The following is a 24,509-nucleotide window of genomic DNA, read 5'->3' as shown; positions in this document are numbered from 1 at the left end:
TTCCTTCCCTGCTCTCATTTTTGTTCTTCTTCTGCCTTCTCCCTGTTGGGTTCCCTGCAGTCCTGGGAAATGAACATTCCACACATACCCAGGTGGAAATCGCCCCCACACTGAGTGCTGAGACCACTACAAGGAGAACACCTTAATTAACTATAAACAAACAATTAAAAGGCAGGGATGGAGAAAGGGGCAAAGGAAAGGAGAAAAAAAAAAAAGCAGGGTCCGGAGAAGCTACAAATGTAGGATGGAAAATATTCATTGTGGACAATTTATTTTTGTATCCAGAAAAAGCACTGAAACCTCTCCACACACACACACACACAGAGAGAGAGAGAGAGAGAGAGAGAGAGAGAGAGAGAACTGCTATGTTCAACATGATGAGAGAGAGAACTGCTATGTTGAACATGATGAGTCAGCAAGGAAGGAAAGAAAGAAGGAAGGAGGGGGAGAGGGAGGAAGGGAAGGAGGGAGGGGAGAGGGAGAGAATGAACAGAAGAGTCCCATGGTGAAATTAAGGCTTCCTCTCCCTCTTGCTCCTTTTCCCACCTCCCCTCCTATTGCAGAGCAGGTTCCCGCCTACTGGCCTGTACTCTGACCTTCAGAACCTACCTGGCCTCTCTTACCCCCTTCCCTATGCTTGCCCGGGAGCCATTGGCACCCATGGCCTCAGGTAGGAGTCTGGCAGATATGGACGCTAGACCTATCCTGCAGCACCTCAGGATAGGGCTGACAGTAATGTGGTCATCCCTACCTGGTGCTGGCAGTGCAGCAGTATGTCTGAACAGAGGACTAGATGCTACAGCTCAATGAAACAAGTCCATGGCTCACCTCTGACCCAATTACCCAATAAGGGAGTTGCCAATGCCTTTGAGGGAACCTATCTGCTATGGGTTAGAGATATCACCAGTGGGCAGGAGCCTTCCAAAACAGAGGACAATGTGTTGGACCCATGGCTCAACAGCAAGGTGAGTTTGAAAAGTCAAAAGGCCTGAACATCTATCCTAAGCCATGTAGAGCACTTCTGACCAGCTTCTTCATGCCCTTTTGCCCCTTGGGAGAGCTCATTTCTCCTCCTGACCCCACTGAATCTGGTTTTTTCCTTAGCTAGTTCAAGACACCCTGCAGGGACCGAATACAGACCACACTACTTAGATTTTAGGGACTATACAAATGAGTTAAGTCCACTTGCATTTGGAGCAGGTGATGCCCACTGTAAACGTGAGCAACAAAATGATGCTAACAGTTTCTATTTTTATTTACTTAAAATGGCATTAAATATAGAAAGTAAAAATCTGTGACAAATACATGAGAAGGAAGGAAAAGGGTCTATACATCCTTAGCACTTTTTCCTGCTCTCTGAAGTTTTGATTTAGTACTGGGTCAGCAAATTTTGCAGCTGGTTCACAAGTCCAGGCTGCACCCAGGTTTCTCTGAACTGAGCATGACACAAGCTCATCCCACACAGCGTTAGGGATGAGATCCTCATCCTGGAGGGGAATGGCTCTCAGATCTAGGAACTGCAGTCATTTCAACTTTTTGAGGCTTTGTCTGTCCTGTTTTGATTTGTTGAGGTTTTTGTTTTGTTTCTGATGGGGGATTACTTTGTGGTTTTTTTTTTTAAAAGAAAAAAGAAGGTCTCACTAAGTTTCTCTGACTGGCCTCAAACTCACTGTATAGCTCAGACTAACATCTAACTTAAAATCCTCCTGTCTCAGCTTCCCAGGCGCTGGGACTACAGGAGGGTGCTGCCACACCTAGCATATGTTACTGAAAAATGGCATTAAGTTTTAATGTCTTACCTTTTCACCTATAGGAAAAAAAGAAAAAGGAGGAAAACTAGAAAGGACAGAACAAAGAGACATCAGCATTTGAAAAACTATAAAGAAAGAGGAATAATTCCTTTTATCATCCTGAATTCTCAGCTGAGATACACCTGCAAATAAAAAGACAAATTAACAAAGAAAACATAAACAGTTTTATTAACGCTTACACCTGTGTATGTGTGGGAACGAACTCAGAGACCTGAGAAAAACCTCAAAGACGTTGTGGTGATGAGTTCGGTCTTACCATTTTAAACTGGAAGGCAGTGATGCGGAGATGACCAGAAACTTAGTAAAAATTCTACAACGATTTCTGTACAGTTGTCAGTGTTGCCATTGATGTCTCCAGTGTTCAGAAGTGTCTTTCTCTTCCTGCTGCAGAGAGGAGATTCTTACCACATAAACGACTCTTACAAAAAATGCTTTCTACTCTCCAGAGCTTCTCGTACCTCTTAAGTGTCAAAATAATTAGCTCAGAACCTCCCTCCATCTCTATGCCTAGCTATCTATCTCTCTATCTGTCCCCAGCCTCGAGTTCAGAGATCCACCTGCCTCTGTCTCCCGAATACTGGGATTAAAGGTGTGCGCCATCACTACCCAGCCACTCAAAAACCTCTCTTATGCCAAAGAGGTATATTTGGAGTTGTCTACCCAAGTCATCTGTAACACCCACTGTTTGATCAAAAGTGAGACCCCAACCCTCTAACACCCCTATATCCAAGGAATCTGGGAAGCATCACCCCAGCCCCTGGCATTCATCCTTGGGGCGCCAATGGGGCAAAAATCTCCATCTCAAACTCCCTCCCCCTGGGAGTTGCCGTGGGTCGGACTCCACCTCCGGGAAAGCCCGCCAAACGCTGACCCCTCCCCAGGGAATGTCAGGACCACTCCCACAGGCTATTTAGGCTCCCGCCAAAAAAAAAAAAAAAAGAACACGTGGTTTTGTGTTTTGTGTGTCTCTCCCTCTCTGTTCCCCCCACACACACTGTCATGCTTTTGTACCACCCGAGAGCACTGCGTTTGTTAAGTGTGGGCATCTTTGATTCGGTCTAATCCGGTCTGATTGAAATTATTTTGCCTCAGCAGAGAGGCTCGTCCTAAGATTCTTCCTAACACCCACCTCTTTCTTAATGCACCCACCTCCTTTATGCGGAGGAACCACCCCTTTTCCATCATGAGCTCAGTTCATCAATCATGAAAGGCTCCTTCAATAATATAGTTTGGAGATTTGGGGTTATTGGGTTTTTGGGTTGGTTAGTTGGTTTGCTTGGGTTTGGCTTGGCTTTGGTGTTTTGATTCTGTTTTGTTTTGTTTATTGTTGTTGATGATGTTGTTGTTTGGGGTTTTAGGGGGGCCTTTGTTTGTCATTTTTGTTTTTATTTGTTTGGTATTTTGAGGCAAGGTCTTTCTCTGGAGCCCTAGCTGTCCTGCCACTCTCCAACAACACAGATAATTATACTTAATACAAATTGTATATTTCCAACATCTCACAAATGATTTAGGTCATTCATCACCCTCACATCTGAAGTCTGGTACCTCGGAAGACAATTAATCCTTCTAGATCTTCATAGCTTGGTGGGGGGAGGGGGAGAATTAAGTGCATAGAACATCATTTCCATTATACACTATCAAGTGCTGTTTGCTAAGTAAAACTGCACAGGGCTACATTCTAAATGAGATTTTGGAAAAAAGAAAGTAAAGTGATTTAGCCTTTCTTTCCAGGTCAAGAAAATTTCATTTAAAGTGAACTCACTATGGTTTATAAATTCCTCTTAATTATTCTCCATTGCCTAATAATGCATCCACCTAAACACACCTTCATCTGCACTCAGCTAAGCCTCCTTAAGCTCTTTAGACCATGTGAGAGGCTTAATGTATTTCCTATGAAACTATGCCATTCTCCTTGGTCAGCTTATCCCAGCTTTGCAAATTCATTCCTGGCATCCACAGCCTAAATGGGTTCTGATTAATAATTGAATCTTAAGACCCTTTCAAGACATTTGCAAGGACATCGTAGTGGAGAGAGGGGGTTGTGCCATGCACCACTGTGTCGTGATGGGGTAGACTGATGACCTCAACTGGAGGTTAAATGCAGAGTCCAGACTCTTGGGAAGTTTAAATCCTTTAAAATTCTGTCATAAGAATGCATAGGAATGGCTCCCCTGCTGACTGATGGGTCTCCCACTTATTTCCTGGTAATACATGATCTAGATGCATTTTTCTTGTACTTGGTGAGTGACTGCAGGTCACATTCTTAATGGTTTGCAGTAAGCTCTCTTAGGTTTGAATTATTTATGACAGTACTGAGGAATATTTTTTCATTTAATCCTGAAACAGAAAACACTGTCCTCCTGAAATGTCACGCTGAGAAGCAAGGGAGGTCCCAAGTTTACCAATCCAAAGGAATATTCCTTCTGGATATTTTTCAAATAAATGTGTATCTAAATTATTTAAGATTTTTACAGAATGATCAAGTGTATCCATCCTACATCATACCAGACACCAGAAGTAAGAAAAGGGAAGGTCCCAGAGGCAAAGGATAGACAGGATCGGTTAAGAAAAGCTGGTTAGGAACAAGCCAAGCTAAGGCTGGGCATTCATAACTAAGAATAAGCCTCTGTGTGTGTGTGTGATTTATTTGGGAGCTGGGCAGCAGGCCTTCCAAAAAAAGTCAAAAGAGTAAAACAGCCAACAACATTTTGGCACCCAACGTGGAGCTAGAGTAAAAGAAAAATCCAAGAACATTTTGGCGTCTCAACATGAGGCTCAAATATCTATCTAGAGCCTGAGAAAGCTGAAAAAAAATGTTCCTTAAAGAAACCCTGCTGTACAGCAGAGCACTTAAGCAGCATTTTTCACACTAAATAGAAACCAAAAAACTAAGTAAAAAAATGCAGGGCACTGGTGTTTTATGGATGGGGGTTTTAGGTGGTTCCAGCTCAAACAAACCTCCAACCAGGCCACCATTTAGGCGTGGCCCTCACAAACCTAGATGCCAGCAGAGCCAGCAAAAGAGCCATATGGAGGATCCAGGTAGCTTTGCAGTGTAGCTTCACAATCTAAAGTTTGCTTGTGCAGTCAAAAAAGCTAAAAGATACACAGAAAAGAGGTTCAGATGGGAAAACCTCGAAACAGGTTGCAGTGTGCTTTACAGCGTGTGTGGGCTTAAGAGAGAAAAGAGAATAGGTACAGACAATCATATAAAAGAAACCAAATAGGTTAAAAATAATAAAGTCTTTAAAGAGACAGTCAGAGTAAAATAGAAAGTCATGTAAAGATGGGAAATACACAGGAAGTCTGGATCCTATATATTATTGTGTTGATTTTGAATTTGTTGATGGTTGATTGTAGTAAGGGCTAGCTCAGTCGGTAGAGCATGAGACTCTTGATCTCAGGGTCATGGGTTCGGGCCCCACGTTGGGCGCCATATGTAGTAAGGGCTGCGGGCAGGCCTGCTTTTCATCCCGCCCGGCTCCCGCACAGCTAGCTTAGCCCCGAAAATAACAACACACAAATTGTATTCATTTAAACACTGCCTGGCCCATTATCTCTAGAGAGTTAGTTACTGGCTAACTCTCACATCTTGATTAACCCATTTCTAATAATCTTTGTAGCACCATGAGGTGGTGGCTTACCAGGAAGGATTCAGCATGTCTGACCTGGTGGCTGGCTCCATGGCGTCTGCCTCACTCCCTCATCCCAGCATTCTGTTCTGTTTTCTCCGCCTACCTAATTTTCTGTCCTATCAAGGGGCCAAGGCAGTCTCTTTATTGACCAATAAAAATAACACAATAGACAGATAACCCTCCTCCATCAGTTGATAAGCAAACAGCAGCTGGAATTTAAAGAACCGCTGAAATAAACCAGCCTATATACTTTAGGAATGCCTTAACTTTAAATGGAAGTCAAAAAGTATATTTGCCAATTGGAAGTTAAAAATGCTTTGAAGGAGAGGGGAACGCTAGGGGTCAGCCACCCAACCAGACAGTCAGTCACGAAGTAAGAGTGAAAGTAGGATTACAGAAGTAAGGAAAGGAAAAATCCCAGAGGCAAAAGGTAGTCTGGATAATTTAAGTTAATGAAAGCCAGCTAGGAAGAAGCCAAGCAAAGGCCAGGCATTCATAACTAAAAATAAGCCTCTGAGTATGGTATTTATTTGGGATCTGGGTGGCTGGCCCCTTCAAAAATCCAAAGAGTAAAAAGCCAAAAAGTGAAAAGCAAGCAACAACATTTTGGTGTTCCAACGTGGGGCTAGGGGTAAAAATAATAATAATAATAATCCAACAACAACCTACAAGGCCCTTATTGCTGTCCCACAGACACCCGAAGCTCTTGCAGAGTGTCTCCAGCACACAGATTCAGCTCACCTCACTTCTGACTTCCTTTCCCAAATAAGCGGCTCTAGGACATGATGCTTGGATAGGCACCATTGTGTGCTCTCGTGTGGCCTCCTGATTTCTGCCCAACGGCAATTCATTATGCCTTAAATCTAGGAAGCGGGCAGCAGGAGCCAAGCCTTGCCAGGTTCTGGAAACACAAGATGAAGGAAATGTTTCTCAAGAAGCTCCAGTTACAGAGATACTCAGTCACATTAGGTCCTAGGGTAGGCCTCGGAACTTCAATCTCTTCACCAATCCTGAGGCTGCTTCCATGCCCACCTGTCTTCCTAAAACACCCGCAAGAACATTTCTTGACAACCCTGCTACACTCCTGTGATGTCAGAATAACTGTCAGTTTGACCTCACTCAAAGAAAATCTTTCCTGGGTCAGAGAATTTCAGATCTAAATCCCCTCTGTCATGAAATTGGAAGGAAACAACTTCTTCGACACCTTTTATTGTACTAATAGTTCATCATTTTCCCCCTTGATGAATGATAGAAAATTTTAGCAAGCTCCCCAAACTGGCACCCTGAAATAATCCCTAATAAATGAGGAGTAAAACCACGTACAAGAACAACAGGAGTTGGCTAGCTAACAATTCTGCAGGAAAGGAGCCAGGTATATGATCTACGATTGTTACTACACAGCTGTTTCTACAACTAAAATAAAATTGGTCAGTTATAGCTGTGTCCCCAGGCTGTGTCCCTGTTACAACAGATGAAGCCATTCCAGAAGATCTGATCTCACGGCTAACTGAATGCTGCTTAAGATGCCGTAAAGACCCATTAGAGTTGTCCTGAGGAAAATGAGCCATGAAGATTTTTTTCAGCCCAAACCAAACCATAAGGATTTTCCCCATCATTACAGAATCTAGGACTCCTAAGAGAATCCTAGAAATGGCACAGCTCCCAACCCCACCCAAGGGCTCATTTTCCATCTGCAGGATCTGCAGCAAGGTTAGCAAACAGGTTGCATGCCTCCTACCCCATGTGCATTGATACCTAAGAACAAAACTAGGTCAAGGTCAAGGGACACCCAAACATCAGCATAGACCATGATCAACCTGCCTGGCATGGACTGTGCCAGCAACCCAAACTGTCACCACCTTAAAAGCCCTCAGAGCAGGACGATCACCCACACCCAGGCTGTTTCCCACTCCCAGGCATCAGAGTACTGCTGGATAAAGGCTGTCTATGGAGACACTTCTCTCTGCTTCCAGACTTACCAGCCTGTAGATTGACACCAGCTTCATTCATTCCTTCTGGGCACCTCTCATGTGACTTCCAGAAGGGCTTCCCATCATTCCTCTCTTCTCAAGCCAGTATGCTTTCACCCACTGGTAAAACTTAACCAGTAAAATTTCTCCAAATTCCCTCTATTGCTTTAATTTTTATTTATTTATTTATTTACTTTATCACTTGGGCTCTCTTTCAAATCCTAATTGTACCCTAAATCCTGCATTTCCTCCTAAGTTCTTAGGCAAATCATAACAGGGATTGGATTTAGCCAGACATGGTGGTACTCACCAGTAATCCCAGCACTTAGCAGACAAAAAGATTGGTTTAAACTCAAGACTGGTTTAGGTTATATAGTGAGTTCTGAGCCAGTCTGGGCTACAGAGTAAACCTCTGTCTTTAAAAAATAAATACAGTTTCTATATTTAGATATTACTATACTTTTGTTTTGAGAAAAAATTCTTCTTGCATATAAACAAGCACATATAATATAGGCTTTGTGGTACATGTGTGCAGTCCTAGTACCGGGAATGTGGAAGTAGGAAGAGTGTGAAGATCAAGTTCATCATCAGCTACCTAATGAGTTTGAGGCAAGCCTAGGCTGTAAGTGTAGATGGGAATTTCTGTCCTACCCGGCCCCGCAGCTGTTCAGCCCCAAAGGAACACACAGAGGCTTATATTAATTATAAACTGATTGGCCTATTAGCTCAGACTTACTACTATCTACTCTTATAACTTAAATTAATCCATAATTCTTATCTATGTTTATCCATGTAGTTTGTTACCTTTTCTCAGTAAGGCATTCTCATCCTGCTTCCTCTGCATCTGGATGATGACTGCATCTCTACTTTTCTTCTTCCCAGAATTCTCCTCGTCTGGTTACCCTGCCTATACTTCCTGCCTAGCTACTGGCCAATCAAATTAAATCAATATGAGTGAGAAATCTTTACAGTGTACATTAGCATTATCCCACAGCATATAAGACCTCCAATGTACCCCTCCCAAAAAAAATTTAGATGGAGGGGTTTAAAGGAGCAGATTACACAAGGATTTGGGAACAGTGAAACCACTTAGTATATATATATATATATATATATATATATATATATATATATATATATATATCGGCAGAAACGTATCAATGTAATTGAGTCTAAGCCTATATAGTGCCGACCATGAGCCCTAATATAAATCTTATGGGTTCATCACTTGTCACAAATTTACTAGTTACTGAAGCTTACAGTGGAGAGGTGTACATGTGTGAGAACAGAGAAGTCACACAATCTCTTCATACTTGTCTGCTTTACTTTTCTGTGTACCTGAAACTGATTTAAAGAGAAAGCTAAGATATAAATAATAATATAATTGAGACCCATCATGTGGTTTGAGGAAAAAAGCATTAAAATATCCTCTAGATGTGCTGGGATTTAAATTTGCCCCTAATCTTTCCACTACAAACCCAGACATGTGCACACATGCACACATGCATGAACACACAATGTTCTTTTATTCTCAGACATCCTTTGCATCGTTATGAGCTTTTCCATGAAGCCATCTTCTCATGCTGCTTGGCCCTCGGTTCTCCCAATTCCTCCTACATCTGATTCATTCTCTACTGCCTTCTCTAGCTCCTTTCTCCAGTCCCTCTCTGACCTTTGCCCCTGCTTTTCTATTTTCTCTCTTCTCTGTATTACCCGTGTTCCCTGGTTTGCCTCCCACTGATCCTCCACTCTTAGACCTCTCAAATCTAAATCTTCAGCCTATTTTACCCATACTCTATGTCCAAATTTCCATTGCATCTAACAGTCTAACACCATCTTAATAGCCCCTCAGACTGGCACATCTCAGGACTCTGTCCTCAGCTCTGTCCCTATTTGCCATTCTCAATAGTGACTTGTTGGGTTAGAGGCTTACCAAATTCAGAAGGGCAGGACTGTGTGGGGGAACTACTGAATAGCTGTATAACTGAATATGGATTTTAAAACTTGCAAGTTGATAAAATTTCACAATAAAAGTGCAAAAAAAATTGATTAAGAATCTGATCATAGCTCTTAATTCCCAAACAAGTGATCAGAGGGGTCACATGTCACAAGTTACATAAGTCACAAAAGTTAGAGTAAAATGCCCAGATCATTGTGCCAACACATGAAAAGTCTAATAAGGGCTAGAAAGATGATTCAATCAATAACAATATTTGCCACCAGGCCTGTGGACCTGTTTGAGCTCTAGGACCCATATGGTGAAAGGAGAGAACCAAATACCAAGAGTTTTCCTCTGACCTTCGCAAGCAGCAAATGACAATGGCTGGAATGCATGCACACACACACACACACACACACATACACGAGAGAGAGAGAGAGAGAGAGAGAGAGAGAGAGAGAGAGAGGAGAGAAGAAGGGAGGAAAAGGGAGAAGGGAGAGAGGGAGGATGGAAGGAAGGAAGGAAGGAAGGAAGGAAGGAAGGAAGGAAGGAAGGAAGGAAGGAAGGAAGGAAGAATTTTTATTTTAAGCAAATCAACTCCCAGGTTAAAAGGTGAAATCTCTGAAGCAAGGAAGCAAGTGTCCTTAAGTAACAGCATTTGACTTGGGACTGTGGTTCTGATTTCAGTTCTAAATATCATATTCAAAGAAAGACTTTGTAGGCATATATATAACCATAAAAGTAACCAAAACAGGTCCCATAACCATGCCCAATGGGATACTGAGAAAAGAGCTCTCCGAAAGAGAGTGGTTCCCCAAAGCTAGTAAGAGGCCAGCTGAAGAAGGTATATGTGTGATTGACTTAAAAGCAGCCCCTGATCTGAGCCTTGTCCTCATAAAGAACACAGCCACCATTCTGTGGCCCTTGGGTGAGAAGGTATACCAACAGTTCCTTGCTTTGCAGCAAAAGAAACAGAACTAAGGAATGAAACATACCAGAAATACACTAATCATATGGATATCCCTCTGTATCTATGAATATGTTTTATTACCATAAAACATAAACATTCATAAAACATTTATGAATATGTTTTATTACCTCAGTGGCTTAGTAGAGTAAAGCCAGGCAGGAAATCCAGACAGAGATATCTAGACCTGAATATTGTAATTAATATAGTTTCTGTGTCATTATTCAGGTCTAGGTGGCTGGGAAACAAACGAGCAGTCTCTGCCTACAGCATCAGATTTGAGTCTGAGAGCCTTGCCATCCTCTAGATGATCAATTCTCATTATAGGAAATGATAATGAACTATTTCCTCGTGGGTGGATGGGGATGTTTCTGGAGATGAATTCTAAATGAACTTCTTAGGGCGGGAACGTCCTTCCTTTTATGTCAGACACCGAGTGACTTAATAGACAGTTCCATTGACAACAGTTTTATAACTAAAAAAGAAATGTTTTTCCATGGCTGTTCCTTGACTTCAGGGAGTAACACTCAGGCTGAACTCACTGAAGGTGACTCTGGGAGAAACTTGACTAACAGTGCTTCCCCAGGTTCAAATATAGGCAAAGGAGGACCTCGGAGGAGGCTGGAGAGAGGACACCTTCCCTTTTAGGGAACCTCCCCTAAACAGGACTACTATAGGGATTTGATTCTGCAGACATCCAAGAGTGTTCTTCCCTCCACATCCCAGGCCTGGAGTGGAAGCTCTTGCCCCACACTGCTCTCCCTGGGAACTATGAAGCTTCACAGAGTGGCAGGTGGCAGAGCTGGGCAGGGTTGGGTGCTTGCCAAGCCCAGAAAGATTAGAGTTTCTTCTGTAGCTTTCTGTGATTTGTTCTCAATTCTCAAGGAATGAAAAAAGACCAACTCAGAGATAGAAAACACTCTCTAAATGGTACTTCCTTTGAGTTTAAACCTCAACCACAGTTTTTCAAACGGGCTGTTTTCTGTCACTAGAAAAAAGCAACCCATCTCCTTGCCTTCTGCTGGGAGTTAGAGACTATGGTAAATCAGAGTCTGAAGTCCTGAGCTGGAGATGCAGCTCAACAGTAGAGTACTTTCCCAAAACCCTAGATTCAATCCTCACCGCCACCACCAAAATAGAAAGAAAAAGAACCTGAAGCCTCTGAATCATAGAGAAGATGAAATGAGAGGCAAAAATGCCCTTCAGCCTGACAGAAGAATTTTTCATTTGGAGCTTTGTTTTTGCATTTTTTTTCCTACTCATAGGGACCAGAAACAGTAAATACAACCTCTAATCTTTACTATTCACCTTCTGTGTAGTTACTATTGCCTCGTGCATATTGTTTTAAGATAAGAAAATGAAGTTCTGAGACAAGTGACTGTCCAGGGCGTTGCTGACAGTCTAGTTCCTGCCCCTCACCCCTGCAGAGTGGAGGCTAGATATGGTCCAGACCTGCTGGTCCCTGGGGCCTTTATCCGAGGAACTGCATCCACACCCAGAGAGGAAACAGGAAAGCTGGTAGTTAACAGAGAGGAACACCTGTGGCTGCTGCCACTCCACTCACTCTCCCCATGCCACCAATGAGAGAAGAGCCCAGCAGGATGGCTCAGGGCCCTAGTTTGACAGGAGCTGGGACAGCCTGCAATTGAGAAGCAGTGTGTAGACAGCCCCAAGCAGTCTTTGTGATTCCAGCACAAAGAGATGCTGTCACTTGCTCTTCATCTGTAATTAGGGATGCAGTCCCAATCTCCACCCCCAAAAGTCATCAGAACATCACAGGCTTCATGAACTGATTCCCGAATATACATTTTCTGTTACTTTCTCCTGCCTTCATTGGCTTCCTCTCTTCATCTCAAAACCCTGTAAAGAGAATTGTGCTTCTGGTATGGACATTAGGATTTAATTTTATGGGTGTATTCGACTTTATTCTGGCCAAATAAAACTGATTCTCTCATGAAGGGAGAGGCAAATAGTACATTTTTCCTTGTTTGTGGATTTTAGATCTATTTAGATCTAAATATGTCTGCAAATACATATTATTTACATATCTGTATATGTATGTGATATGGAACAAAGAAGAACTATTTGGACTAGGGGGTGAAGTAGTAGAATAAGCGTGAGATAAAGGGAGATAATAGGGGTAAATGTAAGCAAAGAGTGATTTGTACAAACCCCACTATCTTATTACTATGGTGGTTTGAAAGAAAATGGCCAACAAAGGGAGTGGCACTATTAGGAGGGGTGGCCTTGTTGAAGTAGGTGTGACCTGGTTGAAGGAGGTGTAGAAGGAGCGGTGGGCTGCTTCCCACCGCCCGCCTCCCAGCTAGCTTTACCAGAAATAATTACACGGAAACTGTATTTATTTAAACACTGCCTGGCCCATTATCTGTAGCCTCTTATTGGCTAACTCTTACATATTGATTTAACCCATTTCTAATAATCTGTGTAGCACCACGAGGTGGTGGCTTACCAGGAGGATTCTAACCTGTGGCTGTCTCGGAGACAGACTGTCTCAGAGACAGACTGTCTCGGAGACAGACTGTCTCGACTGACTCATTGCCTTCTTCTTCCCAGAATTCTGTTCTGTCTACTCCACCTATCTAAGCTGCTGTCCTATCAAAAGCCAAGGCAGTTTCTTTATTAACCAATGAAAGTAACACATAGACAGTTAACCCTCCTCTATCAAGGAGGAAGTGTGTGATGGTTGGGGCCGACTTTAAGGTCTCTTCTACTCAAATTTTGCTCAGTGTGATACACAGTCCACTTCCTGTTGCCTTCTGATCAAGATGCAGCCAGCACCATGTCTGCCTCTATGCTGCCATGCTCCCTGCCATGGTGATAAGGGACTGATCCTCTGAACTGTAAGCCAGTCACCCCATTTAAATGTTTTCCTTTATAATAGTGGCTATCATCATGGTGTCTCTTCACAGCAATAGAAATCCTAAGACCTAGGTAACTAAAATAATTACTAAGAAAATAAATGAGCTGCCCCTCTCCACAAAACTCAAGATCTAAGTGCCTGGTTTCTCTGTGTTTGTGGGGTAGAAGTATAAAAATCGTTTAAGGTCATCCTCAGGTGTATAGTAAATTCAGGACCAATGTGAACTACATGAGAGCCCGTCTCAAAAAGCTAAAAATAGGTCTAGGGGCATAGCTGAGTGGTAGTGTGTGTCCTAGAGTATGTACCTAGAGTATGTAACAATATGTGTTTCCTAGAGTATGTAACAATATGTGTTTCCCAGAGTATGTAACAATATGGGTTTCCCAGAGTATGCAACAATATGGGTTTCCTAGAGTATGTAACAATATGGGTTTCCCAGAGTATGTAACAATATGGGTTTCCCAGAGTATGCAACAATATGGGTTTCCCAGAGTATGCAACAATATGGGTTTGATCTCTGACCCCACAGGGAGGGAGTATGTCTCAGGGCTACAAGATACACATGTGAATTTCTGGTCACTTCACAACATAGCCTTCTGAATTGTCCTCTCTGTTTTACAAAGCAAATGCTCATTCCACATGAACACGGCAAGCTTCAGGCACAACTGTAAAGTCAAAATCTGTCTGTGGTGCTCTGCTTGGTTTCTTGCCTTGACCTTCTCAGTGTCTCTCTGTCCCCACTCCCAAATGCTCACACCTCTGTCCCCTTCTCTCCATCCAGTCACAGAACACTGATGCCTGTTACATTCAGAACATCCAAGTGGATATATTCATAGTAAAATGCCACTAACAGCTAACTGCTTGTTAATTCCTCCCAGGTAATTCCAAACAAAACAATCTCCTGTTAACCAAGACCTTTGAAGTCTTAGACATATTTAATGGTGACGCCAATGTCACTTACAACAGAGCTCCCCACCCTATTTTAACAAGCCTCTTAGAAGTCTTTCAATCCCACGATGTACAAATAAATAACATCATACTCAACAACTCACACGTAGACTCCTGGGTTGGTCAGGTATTGGTTCAGTCTTTATTTCAAATATTACCTCCACTGTGATGAAGCAGCTAAGTATTAAAGACACAGACACACTTTACATTCACTACCCACTAGAAACAAGAAGGACCCAGAAGAACGAAAGCTGGGAAGATTGTAATAATACGCGAGGTTGGACTTAGATCCCACGGCAGGGGACAAATACACCATCAGACAGGCTTACGTGTGAAGAAAGTTTATCCAGGAAGGGAAGAGGGTGAGGGGAGAAATGAGAGAAAGAGACAAGAGACACACAGAGAGAAAAACAGAGACAGAGAGTCGCCTCCTCGGAGAAACAACAGAAAGAGAGCAGCAGTGGGCTGAGTTTTCTCCTAAAGGGACCTTGACACCTTCATACAGAGTCAGGGTACTGCCTGTCATGCGTGCAGGGGTGGCCACTCTGCCTTTGCCAGGTCCCCAGGGGGTGGGGCCAGGCTTGCATTTACCTGGATGATTGTTAGAAATATTCTTAAGACAAGACTCTCAGTCAGCGCAAATAATTCCAATCAGACTAAATTAGACCAAATAAAAAATGCCCACATTTAATAAATGCAGGGCTCCTAGGTGGCCAGGAGCATGGGGGGGGGGGGATAGAGAGAGGGGCAAACCCCAAAAACCACGTGACCCTTTTCTGGGTGGCAGCCTAAATAACCTGTGGGAGTGGTCCTGACCCTCCCTAGAGAAGGGACAGTGCTCAGAGGGCTTTTATGGAGGTGGAGTCCGGAGGTGAAGTCCAGACCAAGGCAGTTCCCAGTGGGAGGGGACTTAAGATGGAGCTTCTTGCTCCATTGGCGTCCCAAAGATGAATGCCAGGGGCTGGGGTGTTGCTTCCAGCTCAAGCACCCCAGAGTCCTTGGATATAGGGGTGTCAGGGGGCTAGGGTCTCACTTTTGACAAAACATCCCAGAGTCCTTGGGTATAGAGGTGTCTGGGGGCTGGGGTCTCACTTATGACAAAACATCCCAGAGTCCTTGGATATGGGGCTGTCAAGGGGCTGGGGTCTCACTTTTGACCAAACAATGATGACAAAGATGGGCATCTGGGTACTAGGCAAAGAGAATCAATTTCTGATCTCTTCTCTCTCTCTCTCTCTCTCTCTCTCTCACACACACACACACACACACACACACACACACACACACACACACAGTTTAAAAGAGCATTCTCAAAGATTTCACTAAGACTGTGACAAGGTAATTTTAGACAGACCTCTCCGCAACTTTCTAACATTTTCTCCTTGCCAGAGTGTTTGTCAAAGAGCTCGTGTTAGAGAACTCAGACAAACCGACTTTAACAGTCACTTGAAATGATGTGTTTCTTAAAAGTATTTCATCGTGGATAAACTTAAATTATCCCAGCAGTAGGTACACACTGAATGGTTTTACAACCTGTTCTATTTTTAGTTCACTGTTTCTGCACCCAGTCTGTTAAAAATAGAAGGCAGCCTAGCAGAGGACAGGGGCCTGAATGTTTTCCTTGCTGATGAATGAAAATGAAGCGGTTCTCAGGCCTTAACTGGAAGAAAGGTGTTTACAGCAGTTACCAGACTCTGTCTTGTACTTTGGAAATTCCAATGCAAAGAGTGCCTGCGAGGCAGAGGCTGGGAAGCTTCCTGCCATTGTTTAGGTCCCTGAGGTGATATCCCTGAGCTTGATCCTGGTGAAAAAAATCTTTCCTGTTTCCTTCCTCAGAACTGTGACTCAGCAACTCCTTGAGTATTCTCACCAGGACCGCTTTGCGCCCAGACTAGTGACCATCAGGGGGCGCCAAAACAGCCCATGGGGTGGGAAGCGCCAGTCTGGCTGAATCACCCACCTCTCTCCCTGTCTGCCCCTTGACTGTACTGTCTCTACAGTGCACACAGTGGCTGAGCTGAGAACTGGGTTCCCGGGCTGTCTTCTCTAGTATGCAAACACCGATAAGGACCTCCTTTGGTCAGACAGCTGCCTGGATGGCTTACTCCCCGATACTATGTCAGTTGTGTTTAGCTGCTCAGTTCTGCAGGGTACCCCCCAAACCTGGAGCTGTAGTGGGCTCGTGGTGAGCCAGCTGTTATTGTTTGTTTTACTTTTTATACTCTTTGGTTTTGGGGGGTGTGACTTGCCACCTAGCTCTCCCAAATAAACCACATTCAGAGTTTTATTCTATCTGCTTGGCTTGTTTGTAGCCAGCTTTTCTTATCTTAAATTATCTCATCTGTCTTTCGCCTCTGTGCTGTTCCTTTTTCTTAGTTCTGTATATCTTACTTTCACTCTTACATGGCTGGCTGGGTGGCTCTCCCCCTCCCCTGTTCTCTTCTTGCTTCTACTTCTCCCAGAGTTCTCCTTCTATTTATTCTCTCTGCCTGCCAGCCCTGTCTATCCTTTCTCCTGTCTAGCTATTGGCCATTCAGCTCTTTATTAGACCATCAAGTGTTTTAGGCAGGCAAAGAATCACAGCTTCACGGAGTTAAACAAACGCAACATAAAAGAATGCAACACATCTTTGCACCATTAAAACAAATGTTCCAAAGCATAAACAAAAGGAAAACATCTTTAAATAATATTCAACAACAGCCAGCCCCACATCAGAGAAGATAGTTGATTCCACTCCTTTCTGTAGTCTCTCAGTTCCTCCCTCCTTTCTCGGGATCATCTTAAGACTTACTTGTCCGTTGGAAAGTCTTTGTTTTGGCACCATCTCATCCAGGTCCTTCCTACACAAATGCCCAGAGTTCTGTTTCTCCCTTCCTCAACATCCCCCAGTGAGGTTCACAAGCCCCTATGTGTCAGAAGCATCTAGGAATCCAAGCTTAATGGGTTTTCCATAAAACCCATTTCTAAGTGAATCTTACACATGATAAAGCTTGATAATCTCTGCTGTATCTATAGTGTGAGGTTTTTATCTTTCATATGTTTATTTGTGTTCAAGAGTGTGAGTGTATGTGGCTAGCACATGTGCCAAGTGCAGAACGTTTGAAGACCAAAGAATAACTTGGAGAAGGCATGTCTCCCCCTTTCACTATGTAAGTCCAGAGATCTCACCAGATTCAGTTTGGTGGCAAGTGCCTTTTGCCCACGCAGCCACCTCATGGGCACCATAGTAAGACTTTTAAAAATAGAAAGCAGTGTAGGCTGACTCCAACCAGCTGTTAGCTGGGAAGTTTGCTGATTAACTGATTAAAGTAATTCACACTGAACTTTGAACAAATATAACTCCACCGTTAGGAGAATTCTCATTTTGACATTCTGCAAGTTGTAATGAATTTCTAATTAGAAAAATGTGTGGGATAGATGTTTTTTAAAAAAAAAAAACAAAAAAACACCTTATCTGTGGCCCAAGCCTCAGGGAAGGAAGCCTTCCCGGGGAACGGAAAGAAAGGTTCTGGAACTTGGCACATATAGGCTGCCCTCAGCCCACTGGACGTTACCTGCTGGAGGCTTTCCATCCACGCAGGCTGTAAGCCCTGATGTGGAGCTGGGGGTTTGAGAGGGCTATCTCCCTCTCTTGCTGACTTTCCCTCCTTCCACCCTTCCTCTATGTCTTACCCCCCTCATTAGCTTCCGCCTCCCTCTTCTTCCTCTCCATCAATGAGCATTCTTGGGGCCGAATGTCCAGTGTCTCACCTAAGTTGGGATTTGAAAGAGCAGCCCCTGCCGGCCTCTTGAGGTCCTTTTTGTAGGAGAGACACAGGGGTGAGAGAGTTGGCTGTCACACTGTTAGAAAGATACAATGAAAGGGGAGGAACAGGGTAAGGATATACATCCTGGGAATGGGGTGGCAAGTTTAGTGTAAATTGAAAAGCATGTCCTGCAATTTACAGAGATCTAGGAAGCAGGAACTTTTTCATACAGAAACCTTTACTTGCAAGGACTTAACACAGGACAAACACGATCTTATTTTTTTTAATTTATTCATATATTTATTTATTTTACATCTTAGCCCCAGTTTCCCCTCCCTCCTCTCCTCCCAGTCCCTTTCCCCTCCCCACCCCTTCTGTTCCCAAGCCCCCAATCCACTCCATCTCTGTTTCTATTCAAAGAAGGGCAGGTCTCCCAAGGATATCAATAAAATATGGCATATCAAGGTGCATATCAAGGTGTATTAAGGTTGGGCAAGGTGACCCCCAGTGTGGTCCCAAAAAGGAGTAGGGTTCCAAAAGCCAGTAAAAGAGTCAGAGACAGCCCATGCTCCCACTGTTAGGAGTCCCACAAGAGAACCAAGCTACACAACTGTCACATATATGCAAAGTTCCATGGTCAGTTCTTCGCAGGCTCCCTGGTTGTTGGTTCAGTCTCTGTGAGCTCCTATGAGTCCAGGTTAGTTGACTCAGTGGGTTTTCTTGTGATGTCCTTAACCCCTCTGGCTCCTACAATCCCTTTTCCCCCTCTTCTGCAGAATTCCCTGTTGACTGAGTTTTCTGGCCTGCCTGGTTTCCACAGTTGTTAAGTCCCAAAGAAATCACACAGAGGTCTACGTTAACTATAAACTGATTGGCCCATTAGCTCAGGCTTCTTATTAACTCTTATAACTTATATTAGCCCATTGTTCTTGTCTATGTTAGCCATGTGGCTTGGTACCTTTTTCGGTGAGACAGTTTCATCTTGCTTGCTCTCTGGCTGGGTCAGGACTGCAGACAAAGCTTTCCTCTTTCCAGAAATTCTCTGTTCTCATTGACCCACCTCTACTTCCTGTCTGGTTGTCCCACCTATACTTCCTGCCTGGCTACTGGCCAATCAGCATTTCATCAAAATACAATTGACAGGCTACAACCTATGGTCCCACAGCAATTCCCCAAGCTCTGTTTGGCTGTAGGTCTGTATCTGTTTCCATCAGTTGCTGGATGAAGTCTCCCTGATGACAGCTGGGCTAGGCACCAATCTATGAGAATAGCAGAATATCTCCTTCAGTATTCTCCCCTTCCTGCTTCCCCACAGCCTGGTCATTTATGTTCCTATACCCACCTGCCTGCAGACCACTCAGGAAAATCTCTTCTCTGTCCCCTTCCCAGGGAAATCCACCCCTGCCCCCAATGCTCCCAGAACTTATTCTTTAACTGCAAACAGAAACCTTAACCATGTTTCCTATTTTGATCTCCCTTTAACTTGCAAGGTTTATTGTTCCTATTTTGGTCTTTTGGTCACACACAAACACACACACACACACACACACACACAGAGCAAGCAGAGTCTACTGTATGCAAAGAGCTAAAAAGATGAAATGCCTGATTCTTGTCATTGAGGCACACACAATGTCCGTAAGGAAGACAACTCTGTAAGTAACATGTCAGTCTACACCGACATCACTGTCATATGTATGAGTCATGTGTAGACAAATAAAGGAAGAAGAGACATCTGCTCTGCATTGCTTTCACTGAATGATCTGCCCGTGTCCACATGGATCATCAAGTCTGTGTGTGAGAGAGTGTGTATGTGAGCGTGTGCGTGCATGTGTGAGGTGTGTGTGTGTGTGTGCATTTCTGTGAGTGTGTGCATGTGTATGGGTGTGTGCATGTATGTGTGAGGTGTGTGTGCATGTCTGTGAGTGTGTGCATGTGTGTGAGCATGTGCGTGCATGTGTGAGGTGTGTGTGAGTGTGTGCATGCATGTGTGTGAGCGTGTGCGTGCATATGTGAGTGTGTGTGTGTGTGTGTGTGTGTGTGTGTGTGTGTATTGGGGATCAAAACTTCACATATCTTGGATAAGCACTCTACCCTTTAGCTCAGAAGTCAGAAAATCAAGGTAAAACCCTTGTGTGTCTGCCCAGATACATAAAATTCTGACATTTTCAGGGGGGAAAATGGATGGAATTGAAAATCATAAACCAGACACAGAAAGACAAATACTGAATGTTTTCTCATATGTAGAACTAAGATTTAAAGTTTCATCTTGTTTTGTTCATTGTGTGTGTGTGTTTGATATGGAACTGGAAAGGGACTCTTGAGAAGGGAGAAAGAGATCTTACAGAGGTGAGAGACAGCAATGGGAATGCATTTGGTAAGAAAGCAGAAGTAGGAGCTGATTAAATCAGGGAAGAGAATCAGCAGAAGAGGAACATGGGACAAAAGTGGGAGATGCAAACAAATGAGACCAATGTATAGCAACACAGATGGGTAGAGACGCCACCACAAATCCAGTGTTACACACGCTAACTCAAAACACAGGTGGGTGGAGACACCATCACAAATCCAGTATTACACACACTAACTCAAAACACAGATGGGTGGAGATGCCATCACAAATCCAGTGTTACACACGCTAACTTATTTTAAAATATTGTTGTTATGGGGATTGAACCCAGGACCTTGCTCTTCCTAGGCAACTGCTGCCATTTAGCTATAATTACAGTCCTACAAGCTCTTTTATTTTACTTAAAATTTTGAAGTAGATCTTGCCACATGGCCCACACTAGCCTCATCCTCCTGCCTCAGGCTCCTATGCCACCATACACCAGTTTTCACATATGTTTTAAAAGCTATATAAAACTCTCACAGCTTATTTAACTAATTTCTTACTTGAGCAATTAAAGTTATTTTTAAGTTTTTGGCTGTGATAAGTAATCTTGTATTTACAACTATGCTATGTTTTGTCATGAGAATTATCTCTACTGTTTTTTTAAGTTATCAAATATTTCAAGTTGATACTCAGTATTAATTAGAACCCCAGCCTTTATGTGTGAGAAGAAGAGACATCACGTTCATCCAAAACATCTGGGATCAAATCACATTTAAGAGCTCAAGAACCCAGCAAATCCAGAGCTTGTCTGCCCCATCTCATTGGCTTATTTCTTGACTTCATCATCCTTAAACGCTTTTCTCATTGATAAAATGGGGTTACTAGGACTAGGCTGGCGCATGATGCTAGCTAGAGCTCTTGTCTAGGAGATACAAAGCACTATACTCAGCTCCCAGCACCATAAAAATAATAGATAAATAATAAAAAATGAAATGTAATTAATGACATCACCTGCTACCTAGATGTTGTTTGTAGGGACTGAATGTCATAAAACATGCAAGTCACCTAGCATGGCACCTGGCTGTCCATACCAGTGCTTGGCAAAAGACGGAAATCATGATCACAGAGAAACCTTAGAAATCTTCTTGATTTCTCAACTGAGACATGACCTGACTCGGGATGGTTATATCCATCAGACAGGAAATAAGCTGGGCCGGGCAGTGGTGGTACAGGCCTTAATGCCAGCACTTAGGAGGCAGAGGCAGACATGTCTCTGTGAGTTTAAGGACAGCCTGGTCTACAAAGCGAGTTCCAGGACAGGCTCCAAAGCTACATAGAAACCCTGTTTGGAAAAAAAAGAAAGAAACAAAGGAAGAAAAGAAGAACAGGAAAAAAGACAAGCAGGGTATGGCAATCAATTCACACCTGGAATTCTAGAACTTGGGAAGCTGAGACATGAGGATCACCAGTTCCAAGCCATCTTTGGGTGCAGAGTGAGACCCTGTCTCAAAAAAATGAAAGAAAACACTCCCCACTGAGGTAAAAAGTGTCCCCACCTGACCTCCACTTCCAACCAGGGGCTTGCCAGCATGGAGGTGTGTCTCTAGCCCTGGGACATCATGACATCATCCTATAAAGCCCTCAAGAGTTATTTTTAGGTACTTTTTCTAAACTCAAAACGCTATAAATATTGAACTCGAATGAGCATTCTCCAGGGCATTTGGTGATCTATTAGCTGTGGCAGGACTCTGAGGTCTGCATATTTACAAGTACTCATGTAACTAAGAGCTAAAAAGGTACAGGGGCCACAATTAGAAAAACACTTCTTTGACCATAGGTCTAGTTTCTGAGAAAAGTTCCCTAAGACCTAGAATTATTTTTATGATCATCATCAAAGAAACTTTTCAAAAATTTCAATATAGCTCAGGATACATGTGTTTTGGATCACTGCTAACTTATAAAAACATTCAGGATCAGGATTGAGTCATCCCTGGCTTCTAGATGATTCTACTACATCTTGTTTGATTTTAGTTTTTGTTTGGGTTTTTTTTTTCCTTTTGTCATGCTGGAGATCCAAGACTTGGCAAGCATTCCACATTCAAGCTGCATGCGCAGCCTGCAGTACCCTCAGGATAGAGTGCATTCCCTAGTAGGGCCCTTGTTTCTCTGAAGCTCTAATCATACCTCCCAATCCAGCTTACCTTATCCTCTACTAACACAGTTGGTTTTGCTACATCTCCACAGGTTTCCAATGCCCTGAGTCAGTGTGAGAACAAGTAATGGGGATGCTCTGAACCTGTACTGAAGGCAGAGCATGGGGCAAGGGAGTTGTTCTCAAATCATTCTGTTAGCTGTAATGCAGCAGCTACTAAATGCCTTCATTCTTGGTCACATCGCTAGTGGGACCCGTGTGGTTGGTTTCATTAGGTCTGGATTATGATTTGCCTCTAGACTCGTCAGTCCACTTCTCCTTGGTCTAGAGGGAAGGCATTCATCATGCTTGAAAGTCTTATTTCATCACAGCGAAGACTCATACGGGCAATTAAGACCAGGACTATTAAATTTGTGATAATAAAGACATATAAAGCCTGAACTCTCTGCCCACTGAGACTTGTTCAAGACCACAATTCTATGAACTGAGAAACCTTCCAGTTTCCTGGAGGAATGAGTGTGGGTTTTTTTTTAATATCTTTTTTATTCAAACAGAATTATACATGACTGCTGGGTGGTGGTGGCGCGTGCTTTAATCCCAGCGCTCGGGAGGCAAAGGCAGGTGGGTCTCTGTGAGTTCAAGGCCATGTCCATATCATGTTAGTCTTTCTGGGTTTGGGTAACCTCACTCAAGAAGATGTTCTAGTTCCATCCATTTGCCTATAAAATTCATAATGTCAATCTTACCAGCTGAGTGATACACTGTTGTGCAAATGCACCACATTTTCTTTATCAGTTCTTCAGTTGAGGGGCATATACACTGTTTCTAGTTCTTGACTATTATGAATAACGCATCAGTGAACATAGCTGAGCAAATGTCATTGTGGTATAATGGAGCATCCTTTGGGCATATGCCCAGGAGTGGTATAGTTGGGTCTTGAGGTGGAGCAATTTCCAATTTTCTGAGAAACTGTCATATTTATGCAAGCCATATAAGATGTAAGATGGAATCTCAAAGTAGTTTTGATTTGTATTTTCCTGATGGCTAAGGATGTTGAACATTTGTTTCTCAGCCATTTTGAATTTCCTCTGTTAAGAGACTTCTCACTTTAGAACTGTACCCTCCCCATTTTTCTGAGGGGGGGTTGTTTTTTCGAGACCTGTTTCTCTGTGTAACAATCTGCCTGTCCTGTACTCAACTTGTAGTCCAGGGTGACCTCGAACTCACAGAGATCCTCCTGCCTCTGCCTCCCGAGTGTAGGGATTAAAGGTCTGTGTCACCGCCCAACTTCTGTATTCCATATTTTAATTGATAAAATCTCTACATAGTCAAACTGAAACAATCCATTATATTCAAGTTCTCAAGCATCTCCTAAAGTAAGATTCATGGCTACAGAACATATTCCTTTCTAAATCTACTCAGTCATTGTGCTAGTTAGTTGTTTTTATACCAAAGCAAACCACTCCTGTCCTCATGATAGAAGGACGTTTTGTAACTGAAATGAAGGCAGTACAAGAAGGAGGGAAATCAGAGACACATTCAGCTTGGAAACATTTAACTACTAAACTGCGTGCCTCTCAGAAAAGCAGGAAACCCTCTCAAAGAAAGTAAACTGGCTACTGTTAGAACCATTTGAGGAAAGGAACAAAGTGTATGTGCGTATGTGTCTGTGTGTCTGTCTGTCTATGTGAGTCTGTATGTGTGCCTTTGTATGTCTCTGTGTGTTTGTGTATCTGTATGTGTGCCTGTGTCTGTGTGTCTGTCTACGTATATCTGTCTGTCTGTTTCTCTCTCTCTCTCTCTCTCTCTCTCTCTCTCTCTGTGTATGTGTGTGTGTGTGTGTGTGTGTGTGTGTGTGTGTGTGTCACACTTGAGGAGAAGACGAAAGGAGGGATATAACAAAGTACACAGGCCAGGAGAGAAGTATGAGCAATGGAGAAATGACGCAAAATCAGTAGCCTCAGAAAGGGAGGAAGGACAGGAAGTAGAGAGGGAGGTGTATGGGACTGACTGTTCAATTTCAACAGAGACATATTTATTATAAGAGAATTCAGATCAGATCTGGACTCCATGTGTGATAACACTGAGTTTGGGTTCAGTTTTACTTACATTTCTAAAGGATGGCTGT

The 24,509-nt window shown here is 43.2% G+C and overlaps 1 protein-coding gene across 3 annotated transcripts in view; it reads left to right on the top strand.

Annotated features, from left to right (window-relative positions):
- The window catches only part of Lhfpl3 (LHFPL tetraspan subfamily member 3), a 454,907-nt gene that overhangs the window by 417,055 nt on the left and 13,343 nt on the right, over nt 1-24,509 (top strand). The window lies entirely within an intron of this gene.

This window comes from Myodes glareolus, chromosome 27, assembly GCF_982192425.1.
Source record: "Myodes glareolus chromosome 27, mMyoGla1.1, whole genome shotgun sequence".
Taxonomy (NCBI): domain Eukaryota; kingdom Metazoa; phylum Chordata; class Mammalia; order Rodentia; family Cricetidae; genus Myodes; species Myodes glareolus.
The sequence above is the reverse complement of the archived record's forward strand: the minus strand, read 5'-3'. Positions and strand labels throughout refer to the sequence as shown.